Raw genomic sequence first — 12,535 nt, 5'->3', positions numbered from 1 at the left:
AAGTGGACAAAATACTAGGATCTGATGAAAGATCATTCTGTTGAAAGCTCTGCATTTTTATTTATTTATCAAATAATTTACATAATATCTACTATCCCAGGAATTTCTCTAAAAGCTTTACAATCATCAGCCTTTTTAATCATCTTAGTAACAATGAAGTAGTCACCATTATATTTCCCTCTTAAAGATGAAAAAATAGGAACAAATAAGTCACTTGCATAAGGTTTATAGCTTGCAAATGGCAAAGCAAGATTCAAACCCAAGCAGCCTGGCTTTGGAGGCTGTGCTTTCAACCACTGCCTAATGCCGCCTTGTGTCATCAATCTGTGTTGCTAATTCCGCATAGTAACACATTATCAGGTCCTTGCTCTTCCTGATAGAGTTAGGTCTACCTCATTCATTGTTGTAGTTTATGACTGTAGATGCAGAATTCAGCACACAAAGCTGACATTATTTATGACAGAGATTACAAGGGCTCCACAGAGCTCAGGGGAGAAGTTGTGCCTTTCTTTCAGGAGAACCACGAATGCAAAGGGAATGATTTGGAAGAAAGGGATATAGCTGGTGACATCTCAGGGTCTGAGTTAACGAGTTCAGAGGGTCAGAAGGGTGAAGTTCTGAGCATGAAGCTCTCCCTGAAGGTAGAATAAAAAAACCCACCAGGGATCACGGAATGAATAAATTATTTACTCCATTTCTACTCAGATTACAAGGGTTTCTTTAAGGAAACACTCAAGCTAACTTCACTGAAATTTAAATGGCATCAATTTTACTTTGTTTTGCAGACAACTGTCCACGGTTCCAACCATGAGACCTGAACATTGTAAATTTAGTGAACCTGGCAAACATATTAATAACTAATATTAAGTAGACACAACTGTCAGAACACAGCAAGTTCAAAAATATTATCCCATTTCTTTTATTAAATGTCTGGAGAATGCCAGTAATCAGATAACTTAACCTGCTTCTTTGGAATTGTGGTTAAAGATTAAAATGGTTGCTTATTTTTAAATCTTCTTGTGTTTCATGGCCACTTCCTGAGTGTCTGCTTGGTGCCTAGCAACTGCCAACCATCCAATTTTCAGTGCTAATCCTTTTCTCTTTGGCAAATAAAAAGGAAAAAATCAAAGGTTATGCAGGTTGTTACTAGAAACAACTTATTTCATAGAACAATATGAATGACCTAGAATAATCCACTCATGAATAGAAGGGCACAAAGAACACCGTACAGGGTCTGTTTCTGATGGAGTCTTTCACCAATTTCCAAGGCCAGTTCCATGAGCTGTGAGAATTCTTTTATTATTTGTACAATAAATCTTGGTCCCTAGTGATTTCACTTAAGAGGAGGAAGAAAGGAGAAGGTCAGTACTGAATAAAAACTAGTTGATTATTTGTTTTTTGGGTGTTGAGTTTGAGAAGTTCTTTATAGATCTTGGATACCAGCTCCTTATCTGTAGTGTCATTTGCAAATATCTTCTCCCATTCTGTGGGTTGCCTCTTTGTTTTGTTGACTGTCTCCTTTGCTGTGCAGAAGCTTTTTATCTTGATGAAGTCCCAAAAGTTCATTTTTGCTTTTGTTTCACTAGCTTTTGGAGATGTATCTTGAAAAAAGTTGCTGTGGGCGATGTCAAAGAGCATGGAGCACTGGGTGTTATATTAAAACAATGGATCGTGGATCACCACATCAAAAACTAATGATGTATTGTATGGTGACTAACATAACATAATAAAATTAAAAAACAAAAAACAACTAGTAAAATTGTGTGCAGGTGGCAGGTGGTATGGTAAAAAGCATATGAACTAAAGACAAGAGACAGGTTTGTGTTCCAGACAAGTGATTACCCCAGGTGGGCATCGGTTTTCCTTAAGAAGAAAGGATTGAGCTATTTGATCTCTAAATTCACTTTAAGTTCAGCATTTGAATAATATTACAAAAGCACTTTAATTATTTCAAGGTCATCTAATAAACTAACATTCATTAGCTCATGACACTCAATGCTGAAATGCCTCCACTGGTTTCCATTTCTTAGAATAAAACCCAAATTCTTTATCATGGCCCAGAAAGCCCTGAGTGATTTATCTCTCCACAACCTTTTCTCCATTCACACCACTCTCCATTCACATGCCCGTTTCAGTTACCGACACTTGCAAAGCTCAAGTCTGCCTTGAGGCTTTGCCCTTCTTTTCTTTAACATCCTCTGTCCATGTCTAAGCGTGTCAAGGCCGTCAAGTTCTTGTCCTTTGGGTCTTAGCTCAAATGTCACCTCCTCCTTCTCAGAGAGGTTGTCCCTATACAGCTGACTTAAAGGAGCCTTTCTCAAATTAATCTCATACACCTAGCCTAATTTAATGTTCTCTGTAACAACTTGCAGTGGTTTTATTCATTTACTAGCCCTTCATCTGTTTTCTCCTATACAAATGCATAAGCTATGTGAAAGCAGGGATCTTACCCATCTTATTCCTCTGTGTACCCTCTGGAACAGTGCCTGATAGGCACTAAATAAGTATTTTGGGAATAAATGAATGATCATATGCCAAAGCACAATGCTTGGTACATAGTGAGCATTCAGTAAATATTTTCTCAATGTAACTGAATGAGTGAACTTGGTCACCTTCTTATAAAGGTGACGGATGAATTATTTATTATCTATTCTGTATTAGTTTCCTATCACTGCTGTAAACAAATTACCACAAACTTGATGACTTAAAACAACACAGTTATTATTTTATAGTTCCGGAGATCAGAAATCTAACATGAGTATCATGGGGCTAACATCAAGGTATTGACAGGGTTGCATTCATTCTGGGGATTCTAGGGGAGAATCTATTGCTTTGCCTTTTCCAGCTTGTGGAGGCTGCCTGCATTCCTTGGCTCATAGACCCCTCCCATCTTCAACACCAGCAATGGCCAGTTGAATCTTTATCATGCTGTATCATTCTGACACTGATTCTCCTGCCTCCCCTATGATTCTATTGGGCCTAGTTGGATAATCCAAAATAAGCTCATCTAAAAATCCTTAAATTAATCACATCTGCAACATTCTTTTTGCCATGTAATGTAATGTATTCATAGGTTCCAGGAATTAGGACATGGACATCTTCTGGAGGGCCATTATTCTGCCCGCCACCTTGTCATTTTGAATGATTCTGCAACAAATTACCCTTGTCTTGGGTAGTCTATGGAAACTTCTTATCTTTTAAACATGCTACATGGTCACATTCTGGGGAGGATTCCCCAGAATCTTATATCTCATTTTCCCATCTTAGGGCTATGGCCTGAGGGGGGTGAGTAATGCTACTTTGCATACATTGAGCAAAAGGTTTACACTCCTACCACCTATGCATTTAAACAGGCTAAAAATAAGCAGATGTTGACATCTCTGAACAGGCTAAAAATCAATTTCTGTTACTGGTAGAGGATAATTATGAGAAAACACAATCCATTCCATCCCCATCACCAAAATAAGGACAACACCACTGTATATTGTAAGAAGATAAAATTCAGTGAGAGTCAAGGAAATTACACCATTATTAGAAGGATCTATCTTAAGCCTGGAAGGCAGGGGGGAGAAGGGCTGTATGATAGACTCTAAAATTTGCATTGAATTAAGGCAGTTCTCTTCACTTGCCTGGGCTAAGTCAGCCTGTACAATTAAGCAAACCCGGGGGCCTAACACATTAACTTGCTATCGATATATTCTAACTGTCTTGGCACAACTAGTGTTTCTGGCATTATTTATGAAGGCAGTCTTGCTATATTTGCACAGCATGCAGCATTGTTCATAGCAAGCTACAGATTATTGTCAATGAGTAATGCCTGAGAAGCTCCTAACCCTCTGTGCTTATGCCTAATAACTAAATAGCAATAGCTGCTTTTCTGTGTTCTGCTTAAGATTATAGCACAGCCATAAAGAAACAACTAGAGGCAAGATCCATTCAGCATCAGTGACTACCACGGCAAAGTTACGAGTTCCTATCGTTCCCTGTTATATTATAAACAACGTTCATACTAAGATTTCTTTAAGTTGATGAATCTTAAATATGGACATCCAATTTTCTGAAATCTCCTATTACTTGAATTGTTAATCAAGCCTAAGTATATAGTGGGTCTTGCTTGGGAATTTACCTTTGGGAAGAATAATCACAGAGAAATGGTAATTCCTATAAATCATTCTTATCTCTGAATTATTAAATATTGCATGGAAGGTGTATCTTCTAACATTCAGTGGAGGGTTGGGATTTTTCTCCTGCTAACCTTTGTCAGAGAGCTTCAGAAGAGGCCAGTGGATCTCAAAATTCTCATTTCACAGCCCAATTCGGTAAAGGCAAAAATCCCTCAGAGATTTCTCCTTTACCTCTTCTTAAAGGCCACATAGAAACACTTGACCAAAGTTAAGAGGAAACCCAGTGCTCCCTTGGCTAAAACACCATGAGGGCAATCTCTGTACCTGCTGCCTAGTTTAACCTTCTCTGTGAGATCACCATTCAGTGGAAGACTCATGACTTAACAGAAGGTCATATAAACGAAGTGCCACAAACACTGGACACGGAGGCAGAGCAAGAGTCTTGGACAGAACTGTAGTCATGAGGGACTCACCATTAAGGGGATCAGGAGCTCTCCTTCCTCTTCTGGATTTCACCTGGTTCATCATCTCACCAGAGTGCATTTGTTTTCTGAGACTACCAAAACAAATGAACACAATCCAGGTTGTTTTAAACATATGAAATTTATTCTCTCACAGTTCTGGAGTCCAGAATTTCAAAATCAAGGTGTCAGCAGAATGGTCCTTCCTTGGAAAGCTCTAGAGGAGAGTTCTTCCTTGCCTCTTCCAGCTTCTGGTGGTTCCAGGTTCTCCTTGCCTGGTGGCTGGATAACTCCAGTCTCTGCTCCATCTTCACATGGCCTTCTTCCCTGTGTACCTCTGTGACCAAATCTCCCTCTCTTTTCTCTTATAAAGACACCAGCCTTGATTGTATCATCAAGATACTTAACTAATTACATCTGTAATAACTCTATTTCCATTCTGATGTTCCAGGTGGACATGCATTTTTGGGTGGGTGGACACTATTCAATCCACTCCACGGTATTTGGTTCCTCTGCCTGGGCCAGGTTGCTTGAGAAGAATTGTATTCCCATGGCTCCCAAGCTTCCCTTATTCTGCAGCTGTCCTTTTCCCCAGGCCCTTGCAAGAGGTGTAGGGAATCTGGAGCCCAGACTGCTCGCGAACAGAACACCTCCACCGTGCTGGCTTTCTTTCCTGCCCTGCTCCACAACAGCCAGGCTTTTTCCCTGCAGAATACCTAGGAAGGCTGGCTCCACCCTATCTCCCATATCTCTGGGGAAATGGACCTCTGTCTCTGAGGTTCCCTTCATCTCCCTGGAAGACTTTGTGACCATCCACTCAGTACTCAGGCAACCTCAAAGAGTTCAACTCTCCATTTAAAATACACTTTTTTTCTTCCATAAAGGTGATGCGACTTTATTACAAGATGATTTTTTATTTATTTTTTTAATTTTTAAAATAATTTTTTATTGTTATGTGAATCACCATACATTACATCATTAGTTTTTGATGTAGTGTTCCATGATTCATTGTTTGTGCATAACACCCGGTGCTCCACGCAGAACGTGCCCTCTTTAATACCCATCACCAGGCTACCCCATCCCCCCACCCTCCGCCCCTCTAGAACCCTCAGTTTGTTTTTCAGAGTCCATCGTCTCTCATGGTTCGTCTCCCCCTCCGACTTACTCCCCTTCATTCTTCCCCTCCTGCTATCTTCTTCTTTTTGTTTTTTCTTAACATATATTGCATTATTTGTTTCAGAAGTACCGATCTGTGATTCAACAGTCTTGCACAATTCACAGCGCTCACCATAGCACATACCCTCCCCACTGTCCATCACCCAGCCACCCCATCCCTCCCACCCCCCACCACTCCAGCAACCCTCAGTTTGTTTCCTAAGATTAAGAATTCCTCATATTGGGCGCCCGGGTGGCTCAGTTGGTTAAGCGACTGCCTTCGGCTCAGGTCATGATCCTGGAGTCCTGGGATTGAGTCCCTCATCGGGCCTCCAGCTCGGCGGGGAGTCTGCTTCTCCCTCTGACCCTCTTCCCTCCCATGCCCTCCATCTCTCTCTCTCTCAACTAAACAAACAAAATCTCCAAAAAAAAAAAAAAAAAGAATTCCTCATATCAGTGAGGTCATATGATACATGTCTTTCTCTGATTGACTTATTTCACTCAGCATAACACCCTCCATTTCCATCCACGTCGTTGCAAATGGCAAAACAAGATGATTTTTTAAATACATCATAGTACTAAAAAGATAAAAATCATCATTGATCCCATCACATAGAGGTAACCACTACTACTGTTTAAATGAATTCCCAGCAATCTTTCCCTATGAAATATATAATACACTTTTTTTAAAAGGAGTTAGAACAAGAGTGCACATATTGCTTCCCAACCCCTTTGGATCTCAGATGCACAGAACTGAATTAACTTATAAATTTAATTTTATGATATGATAAACACCCAGGAAAAAAGCACACAAGAATGAGAGTATTTTTAACTTGCTGTTTTCACATTATCTGTCCTAGTCATTTCCTCATTAAAATTGAAACACAATTTTAATGGCTGCTTCTTATTTCACCTTATACCTTCATTGCAATTAATGTAAATAATCCTACATTACAAGCATACAGACCAAATCCAATTTTAATTAAATAATAATAAAGCAATATAGGGGCACCTGGGTGGCTCAGACGGTTAAGCGTCTGCCTTCAGCCCGGGTCATGATCCTGGGGTCCTGGGATCAAGCCCCACATCGGGTTCCCTGCTGAGCGGGGAGCCTGCTTCTCCCTCTCCATCTGCCTCTGCCTGCCACTCCCCCTGCTTGTACTCTCTCTCTCTCTCTCTGTCAAATAAAAAATAAAAAAATCTTAAAAAAATAATAATAAAGCAATATATAGCTTTATTTTGAATCTTCTTGAATATTGCGGATATATTTCTTAATGAAAAGACAAATATGTTTTAAAGTTTTTGATACATAGAACTAAATCCCTAGTTTATAACAATTTATAATTCCACAATCTGGTGCATTATTCTCTTCAAACACTATTAACTGTATCAACATTGGCTAACTTAAGAGACAATGTTACAGCATTTTATTTTGCATTTCTTTGATTACAAGTAAAGTTGGAGATTCTTATCATATATTTACAAATCATTATACTTCTTTTGCAATGGTCTTTTCAAATTCTTTACCTATTTTTTCCATTGGGATATTTATCTTTTCAGTAATTCATTTTTTCACTTAACAAATTTTTATTGTCTGCAGTGTGCCAGACAGTGGACTAGATTGAGGGAAAAGAATGTTGGAGATTAAGGGGGAGATGGTGTGTTTCTGCTTTGTGGAAAATTATGTTCATTTCACATACATTTACAAAATCTCTTTATTAAGGCTACTAATCCTTTGTTATGTGTCATTAACATTTACTGGTTTGTCATTTGTTAATTTTGTGTTTGATAAGTATTGTTTTATGGAAGTTTGGGGGATATCATTTGTACTTTTCTTCATTTTGGGGGGCAAGAAAGAGATTTATTTTTCAGAGAACTTCCTCACCAAAATATCCAGCCATTGTTCTTCACATTTGCTTGCATTTTCACTCCTTTCATAATATTTTCCCATTTGGATTTTATTTTGATATATGACATGAGGTTTTAGAACCTTCTTATTTTTCAAATGTAAATTATCCCAGTACTATGAACTAATGATCTGCTACTTTCTCATTGTTTAGAAGCTCGTATTTATCATATAGTAACATTTTATAAATATCAGAGTCTAAGATTTCCATTCCATTTCATTGTTCTGTCTATTCTTAGACCAATATCACAGTATTCATTATTAAAGCTTTAGGAGGTTTTAGTATATGAGAGTGCCAATTCTTGCATTTTTTTCACTCTTTTTCTTGATCCAGGATAACTTTATTATAAACATCAAACATACAAATAAAAGACTCCTATGGAATCTTTGATTGGAGTTGGCATAATTTCCCTTTAGACTAAATCTACCATATTTAGTTCTACTCCCTTCTATTTCCATTTGCTAAGCAATACTTCCTAATTATCTTTTACTCCACAGTCTCTTAAAATACACAACCCTAATGCCACACCTTCCAGGACCACACTAAAAAGACCTGTCAATTCAGGTCTTCTGTTTCAAAGTTGACCTCATAAACGAAGAGGGTTGTAGGAAAAAAGGAAAACTGTTTAGAATTTAAAAGAAAAGATTGTTTCAAATCCAAATTTTATTAGCATTGTAAATTTATAAATCAAGGTAAATAACATGCACTTAATCTTCTTTTTGCTGGTTAAAATTGTACAAAAATTTGATATATTTTATCGCAAAAGAAAAGTATTTCAGGTACTTTATGATTATTCAAAGATTTATTGACTAGTCTGATCTAATATAGCATTGTCTTGGAGAATAGAACAAATAGATATTCCCTAACATTCTTATTTTAACTATGAGAGATGCATTGGGTTCAGATGGCTATCTCCTGGAGCTTTTCAGTAAAAACATGTATGCAACTTTTTGCTCCTTCTGAATCTGCTACATGTCCCACATTCTCTTGTCCCTAGCTGTCTGGTCTGCAACATTTGCCTCTTGCTTGCTTTGGTCATCTTTGTACATGCTTATGAAAGCACAAGCTTAAGTACAGGATCACAAGCAAATGTCTATATAATTTCCATGAGCTTTCTATGAACCTTGATAAGTCTGAATAGTTACGTTGCTACGGTTATCCAGTTATAAGCAATAATAGCTTGCTTAAAACTGTGCAGTCCATTCCAAATAACACAACTCACAAAAACAAACAAACAAACAAACAAACATGGAATTCACTAAGTATTCATCCTTTGCTCTCTTGGCATCTAAAAATAGGTCAAATTTCTTACTCAAATGTCCAAAGAAATTTTACCTATGTATATTAGGCTTTTTGTCATTGTTTTCTTTTCAAGAACTGGGTTGAAGCAAATCAGGCACCTCTTAGTTAAAGCACTGCAAGTAATTCCAGTGGAAAAAAAGGGCTGCATAATCCTACCAGGCATAAGATAAAAGACCAGCCATGAAAACAGGTGAACACTCACTGAGCCCTTCTGTGTGATGTTTGTATTTTCATGTGCATTGATCTCAACCTTACCACCTTTTAAGTGGTTAGTTTCTCAATTCCAGCAACTGTGTCTCTCTGGTGATTAGGTTGGGACTTGGTATTTGAAGGATTTTCTTTTTTTTTTTTAAAGATTTTATTTATTTATTTTACAGAGAGAGACACAGCGAGAGAGGGACCACAAGCGGGGGTGCGGGGGTGGGAGAAGGAGAAGCAGGCTTCCCGTGGAGCAGGGAGCCCGATGCAGGGCTCGATCTCAGGACCCTGGGATCATGACCTAAGCTGAAGGCAGACGCTTAACGACTGAGCCACCCAGGTGCCCAAGGATTTTCTGCAAGTGTTGACAGACTACCCCAGTTTCTTTATTTATTTCCCTGGAAGCTCTTACAGTAGCACTGGGAAACCTAGTCCTATCTTGGAAAAATCATCACTAAAGTTTTCCCTGGGGGGTCTCAGAACTTGAACATGCCACCCCCACAATGTTGCAGGGTCCTTAGCAAACACCATTACTGAAAATATGTGTGTAAGAACTGAAATTCTTACTCACCCAAAGAATCACAAGGGTGCCAAAGGCCAAAAAAGCTGCCTTAGCCATGCAGGCATCAAACTGACTGTACGTTCCAAGTAGATCCTCTTCAAAATTTTCTTCTCCAAAGGCTTTGAAATGTCTTATCTTTTCCCCAATTTCAATTGGCCATCACTGTGTAACTGGACATAATTTCATTTATATGTAAATGAAATTATAGTTTGATTTTCATTTATGTTTTAATTGAAGCTGAAAAGAGTCACTATGTCTGGCTTATTAAAAACTAAACAATTAAGTAGAATGAGTCTCCCTACATAGACTAAAGATAGAATTCTAAATTATATTTATACTTTTCAATTTAATGACATGATCATATTGAATTAGACTTGTGACATTATCTAAAATGTCTAGAGTTTTCTTACTCAGCAAATTTTTAGTCCACTGTCCTTATGAAAAGCTTGGGAACTCATTGTCTCACATTTTCTTTTTTCTCACCCCACATTGATAATCAGAGTCATCACACATTTTCTTGGCAATTTCTTCAAGCAGGAGATAACTGCTCCTTTGAAGACAGGTTGCTGAATGTAAACTTTACCTGGACTTCATGGAGTCACTTACCTCTTATGATTGCTTTATTTATGTTTAAAATAATTTTTAAAATTCCTACCTTACCCTGGATCTTTGTCATGGAACATTCCACTGGTATAATATTACAATAGAAGTCGACCAAACTTGAGTGACATAGACTTCAGTGGGTCTATGTACAAGGTCATGCAATTAAAATATGTAGGGCATTACTTAATTAAACAGATAAATGCTCAGGAACACATAATCAAGTTAAGTATCCCTTTTATGTACTGAATTAACTAAGAATAGGTGACTTGAGTTTAATGTTACATGTAAGCAGCCTAAGGTTAATTTTTAAAATAAATAAAAATAGGGAAACCTAGGTGGCTCAGTGGGTTAAGTGTCTGCCTTCAGCTCAGGTCATGATCCCAGGGTCCTGGGATCCAACCCCCCATGGGGCTCCCTGCTCAACAGGGAGTCTGCTTCTCCCTCTCCATCTCCCTCTGCCTCTGCCCCCCACTTGTTCTCTCTTTCTCTCTCAAATAAATAAAAATAAAATCTTAAATACCCAGAAATTTTGTGGGTCTTATAAATAGTAATAACTGATATTTACATATTAGTTACATTTTTGATGTGCTGAGCACTTTATGTATATCAGACCTCTTTAATCTTTACATCAACTTTAAGTTAGATATTATCATGCCCATTTCACAGATTAAAAAGCTAAGGTACATGAAGGTTAAGTAACTTGCCCAAAGTCACATAACTAGTGGCAGCAGAGTCCAGAGCCAAACTCATGTCATCTGACTCCAAACTTATTTTCTTAATCAGTATGCAATGCTACCCCTAAAGCTTATTCCCAGGCAGTTTCCCACCCAAGCATTATCCAAAAGCCTGACCTTGCTAAACTTCTACTGTCAAGTGTTGTGACAAATTCACATAGCTATGCAGGTTGGAATCCATAGTCCTGCAATAACACCCAAAACTCCTTCTTGCCTGAAAGTAACCAACCGATGGAAGGTCCTGATTTAGAAATGCCAGATTTAGCAAATAAAAATATAGGATGCTCAGGTAAATTTGAATTTTAGGCAAATGCAGTTTTTAAAAATATAAGGATGTTCAGGTTCAGGATATGGTTATGCCCCTGTATCGCCGCTCCTGCTCAGCCAACTAGCCCCCCTTGGTAGCAACTTGTCAGGCCCACTGCCTAAGGAGTATGACTTAATGGACTGAATTACAGGGAAGTCCCTTGTCCAAAAGGTTTCATCCATCTTTTTATATTTTAAATGAAGACCGAGTCACAAAGGGTAAGGTATTTTGATGCCAAAACATCAGCAAAAATTGTCACAAACTCCCGGTGGTCATTTTCACTCCCACTACACTCCCGGCCCTCAATCCTCAGTGCAATGAACTATTCAAAACTTCGCATTGAGAAGAATGTCTTTCTCATTCAATTGCTTTCTGGGTATTCAGTTTCAGTCATAAAATGTAAAGACCAGATGGACATGGTCTTGGAACATCTGAGGACAGAATTTGGTCCTGGATGTTTTGTGTAGACAGCCTTAAAGCCTACACTGGGGATCAGGCCAAAACGCATGATTCCATGTAAAATTAATTACCGGGTAAGCTTCCCATTACTGAGTTCACAGTGGCCTTGAAAAATACTGTCCTTTGAGGTATGCCAAGTCAAAATCATGCAGAGTGCTATTTAATTGATGCATTGAGCTTAAAAGCAGCCAACTCTATCAATATTAGCCCTGTGTTGGGCACATTAGCAACAGCTCAATAAATAACTTGTTGACTGATTGACTGAAGGGATATTGGAAAGGTACTGGGTGATTCTCTGCTGCATGACCAGATGTCCTTTACAAGGGTAAACCCAGCAGGGCAACGGAAAATTGCTGAAAATTATTCGTGAGAGCAAAAGAGAAGAGAAACACATTATCCGCATTCTATGGTGGATGCATAAGCATTGGAAATGGGAGTTGTCACAACAGTGAGAGCAGAGAAAATGGCACAGGATTGGGAGTTTGAAAGCTTGGATTTTGGTCCTTTGCCAACAACCCTGTGGGAGGCTATGGAAAAGTTCATTTACGTTCTCTCTGGAAGTCTGGCTAAACGTTTTTTAAGGACACTTCTATACTTTAATTTTATAATTTTTCTTCTGACTCAGGTTTATATGCATTTAAGCATCAAGAAAGTTTAGCTCTCTGCCTCTTTTCAAGTATTGATTTGCTGCTTTGATTCCTCAACTTTCTAAGCGTATTTCAT

Source organism: Zalophus californianus, chromosome 7 (assembly GCF_009762305.2).
Source record: "Zalophus californianus isolate mZalCal1 chromosome 7, mZalCal1.pri.v2, whole genome shotgun sequence".
Classification (NCBI taxonomy): domain Eukaryota; kingdom Metazoa; phylum Chordata; class Mammalia; order Carnivora; family Otariidae; genus Zalophus; species Zalophus californianus.
The sequence above is the reverse complement of the archived record's forward strand: the minus strand, read 5'-3'. Positions refer to the sequence as shown.